We start from the raw sequence: 4,509 nt of genomic DNA, 5'->3' as shown, positions 1-4,509 counted from the left end.
TTGGTCTGATAGTCCATATGCTCTTACTTTGTTAATTAAACGACTGTGGGGAACTGTATCGAACGCCTTGCGGAAGTCAAGAAACACGGCATCTACCTGGGAACCCGTGTCTATGGCCCTCTGAGTCTCGTGGACGAACAGCGCGAGCTGGGTTTCACACGACCGTCTTTTTCGAAACCCATGCTGATTCCTACAGCGTAGATTTCTAGTCTCCAGAAAGGTCATTATACTCGAACATAATACGTGTTCCAAAATCCTACAACTGATCGACGTTAGAGATATAGGTCTATAGTTCTGCACATCTTTTCGACGTCCCTTCTTGAAAACGGGGATGACCTGTTCCCTTTTCCAATCCTTTGGAACGCTACGCTCTTCTAGAGACCTACAGTACACCGCTGCAAGAAGGGGGGCAGTAACAAAGTAAAGGTATCTGATATATAGGCTCTACTTCCAAGAGCGTAACACTATCAGTCTACGTGTGCTACGGCTGCTAACCAATCATCGCGTTTGTATTTGTTTACGTCATGTCCATTCGTATGGTGAACGAAGTATAGCCCGAAAGTGCAATATTACTGTTTACTGATCCCCGTCTCGGATCTGGCGGAGAGGGGGAGGGGGAGGGGGGGGAGGGGGGGGGGGGAGGGGGCGTGAAGTGCCGGTGTACTCATTATCACTCGTCCCCTAACCGCTCCCGTGAATTATAAATCGCCGTTATAGCCGATTTTAACCTGCCAAAGATAAAGAAAAATTTTAACAACAGTAACTATAGTAACAATATTAATAATAATAATAACAAGAAACAAAGTGCAATCCAAATTACTAAACGGCTGCGGTATCCCCAATTCCAGTTGCAGGTTGCCTTGACTAACGTCTTCTGGAGGCAACAAAACTTGATTTTCGGTATTTAATATAAATATAAATATACGAAGACAGTAACTTGTTCTCGAAAGATCAGTTACTGTTGATGACTGTGCAGCTTTTCGCTGGAATAAATGATGACTAACTGAAAACCTCAGCTGCCGACAGGTGTTGCTGATAATACCTCGATGTGGACTGCTGAGAATGTGTGCCCCGACCGGGACTCGAACCCGGGATCTCCTGCTTACATGGCAGACGCTCTATCCATCTGAGCCACCGAGGACACAGATGAATAGCGCGACTGCAGGGACTTATCCCTTGCACGCTTCCCGTGAGACTCACATTCCCAACTGCCCACAATTCTACATATGTATTGTACCTTATAGACATTTGCCCAACCCATATGTAGAATTGTGGACAGTTGGGAATGTGAGTCTCACGGGAAGCGTGCAAGGGATAAGTCCCTGCAGTCGCGCTATTCATCTGTGTCCTCGGTGGCTCAGATGGATAGAGCGTCTGCCATCTAAGCAGGAGATCCCGGATTCGAGTCACGGTCGGGGCACACATATTCAGCTGTCCACATCGAGGTATAATCAACAACACCTGTCGGCAGCTGAGGTTTTCAGTTAGTCATCATTTAATTAATACGATTGTTGATCAAATGTAAGTATTTGAAATGCTATCACAATATTGATGGTGTTGAGAGAGCAACCAGCCACAATTTTATTTTCAGTTCCTTTATTCAGAAGGTGCCGTTACTGGTTTCTAATCATTTCGATTCATCTTCAGACGGTTTTCGTGCATTCATTACATGTGATGCGTTTTTTTGCAGATTAATTGACCTAAAATAAAAAATAATACATAATGATAAGCACGCCACACAGACTGTTGCGTTACAGATTTACATTGGATGTGACTTACGTGAAATGTCGGTGTCGGCCAGGGTGGCCGAGCGGTCTAGGCGCTACAGTCTGGAACCGCGCGACCGCTACGGTCGCAGGTTCGAATCCTGTCTCGGGCATGGATGTGTGTGATGTCCTTAGGTTAGTTGGGTTTAATTAGTTCTAAGTTCTAGGGGACTGATGACCTTAGAAGTTAAGTCCCATAGTGCTCAGAGCCATTTTTTTTTAAAAATGTCGGTTTGTAGTGCTCGTTTTCATGGTCCAATAGATGTGAATACATTCCCACTGCATTCTTATCGTTGCACACGTAAATTTTTCTCACTGAACACTTCAGATTTGTCACAGAACAGATTTCTAACACGCATCACATGTTTTGATACATACAAAGTGCTTACAAACATATGAGTGTCAAAGATGCTATGATATATCGTAACATTATAACGCTGTCCCGTGTTTGGAAAAAGATCATGAATTCACTTATGCAACTGAAATGCCATTTACACTAATACAGAGAGACATTGGTTTTGTGAGTTTTAGAGCGAATATTGTTACATTAATTATAAAGTTGTTCCATTTTTTTAGTACTGTATTTATTTATTTACATTTAGCATCACGAGAATTGTAGTAACATATAAATTTGCTACTTGATCTTCAGATAGGCTGCCTCAAGACCATCAATATTTGTTTTCTAATAACAGCCACGGTCTCCTATCTTGCCAATCACAAATTGCTTATTAAGAAGAATAATCTTATAATCAGCTTGTGAATGTTGCTGTTTTCAGTGCTTGCTAAGAAAACTGGAGAGGAAATCGGCCCTATGCGAGACACCTTTGTAATTTTCAACCACACATGTTTCAGCCCTTTTTGTGCTATCTTCATGGGTCCATTTGTTTATCTTCCTTTCCAAAATTGGTTCGATTCCCGGCGGGGTTAGGGATTTTCTCTGCCTCGTGATGGCTGGGTGTTGTGTGCTGTCCTTAGGTTAGTTAGGTTTAAGTAGTTCTAAGTTCTAGGGGACTGATGACCATAGATGTTAAGTCCCATAGTGCTCAGAGCCATTTTGAACCTTTCCAAAATTGTTGTTACATGCGAACCTTTAAAAAAACTTTTGGTGCAAAATATTGTCATTCGTAAAATGAGCGTCTGTTATGAAATATTTTACACTGACATCTTGGGTTGTCGGGTGTTCTGCCAGATATCAGCGTCGTACTTGCACGATATTTCGGTCGCGTAGCTCGAGACCTTCATCAGGTGCGACCTGAGACTGAAAGGAAGATAAACAAATGGACCCATGAAGATAGCACAAAAAGGGCTGAAACATGTGTGGTTGAAAATTACAAAGGTGTCTCGCATAGGCCCGATTTCCTCTCCAGTTTTCTTAGCAAGCACTGAAAACAGCAACATTCACAAGCTGATTATAAGATTATTCTTCTTAATAAGCAATTTGTGATTGGCAAGATAGGAGACCGTGGCTGTTATTAGAAAACAAATATTGATGGTCTTGAGGCAGCCTATCTGAAGATCAAGTAGCAAATTTATATGTTACTACAAGTCTCAGGTCGCACCTGATGAAGGTCTCGAGCTACGTGACCGAAATATCGTGCAAGTACGACGCCGATATCCGGCAGAACACCCGACAACCCAAGATGTCATTAGATCGCCGGGAAAGCCTGAAGAGTTATTTTACACTGGTTTGCACACAGCACAGGGCTGAAATATGTAACACTGAGTTGAGTCATTCTACGTTGTTTATTTATGATATGCCTAAAAGTTTTAGTTTTGTAGTACATTTGGAAATAAAGCGACTTACACGCATTTGTTTACATACCACAAATGAAACTACTGGATGTATGCAGAGTGCATTCCAGAAGTAATACGACCAATTTTATTTTCTGACGCAACAGTAGACCACTGCGTGTTGTAACCGATTGGGTTGAGCGGACGGGGATGTCAGCTTTAAAACGCTCTTTGTCTCATTCGGCTGCGAGCTGCCGGAGAGTCAGGACGTGCGTTTCCGTCAACCCCGTTTTGACTTTATGTAACACGGCACAGTGGATCATTCTGTAGAGCAACGGTACGCTATCAAATTTTGCGTTAAGCTTGGGAAGCCCACCACCGAAACGCTTCCATTACTTCGGCATGCCTTCGGGACTGATTGCTTGTCCAGATCACAAGTTTTCCGATGGCACAAGTCGTTCACGGAGGGCCGAGAGAAGAGCACCGACGAACCTCGCAGTGGACGGCCAAGAACGAAAATGCGACGCATGTGAGCGATTGTTTGAACTCTGACAGACGACCGAGCCTTCAATTGATAAACAACCGTTTTCCGCATTGTGACCGAAGATTTGAACAGGAGAAAGGTGTGTGCCAAACTCGTCCCAAAAGTGCTGACTGACAAATACAAGCACACACGAGTACTTCGGTGCCGAGAAATGTTGGAAATGTGTGAATATGATCCTGATTTTTTAAACTCAGTTATGACGGTGATGAGTCGTGGATTTTTGAATACGACCCTGAGACAAAAGGGCAGAGTTCAGAGTGGCACATCCCATCGTCGCCACGTCCCAAGAAGCCACGCACGAGCAAGTCCTGGATGAAAACTGTACTCATTGTTTTGTTTGACGTCAGAGGCATTGTCCACCACGAATTCGTACCTAGCGGGACTACAGTGAACTCAGCTTTCTACTTGGAAGTGCTAAAAAGACTGAAAAGGAGGGTCTCGCGCTGCCGAAGCGACATCAAGGACACG

General features: G+C 43.6%; 1 non-coding gene across 1 annotated transcript; it reads right to left on the bottom strand.

Annotated features, from left to right (window-relative positions):
- Positions 1-1,067: 1,067 nt before the first annotated feature.
- Positions 1,068-1,141, bottom strand: Trnat-ugu (transfer RNA threonine (anticodon UGU)). The gene has a single exon. It is a non-coding gene; the product is annotated as a tRNA-Thr (tRNA).
- Positions 1,142-4,509: the final 3,368 nt, after the last annotated feature.

This window comes from Schistocerca serialis, chromosome 11, assembly GCF_023864345.2.
Source record: "Schistocerca serialis cubense isolate TAMUIC-IGC-003099 chromosome 11, iqSchSeri2.2, whole genome shotgun sequence".
Taxonomy (NCBI): domain Eukaryota; kingdom Metazoa; phylum Arthropoda; class Insecta; order Orthoptera; family Acrididae; genus Schistocerca; species Schistocerca serialis.
Note: the sequence above shows the minus strand (reverse complement) of the source record. Positions and strands in the feature narration are given on the sequence as shown.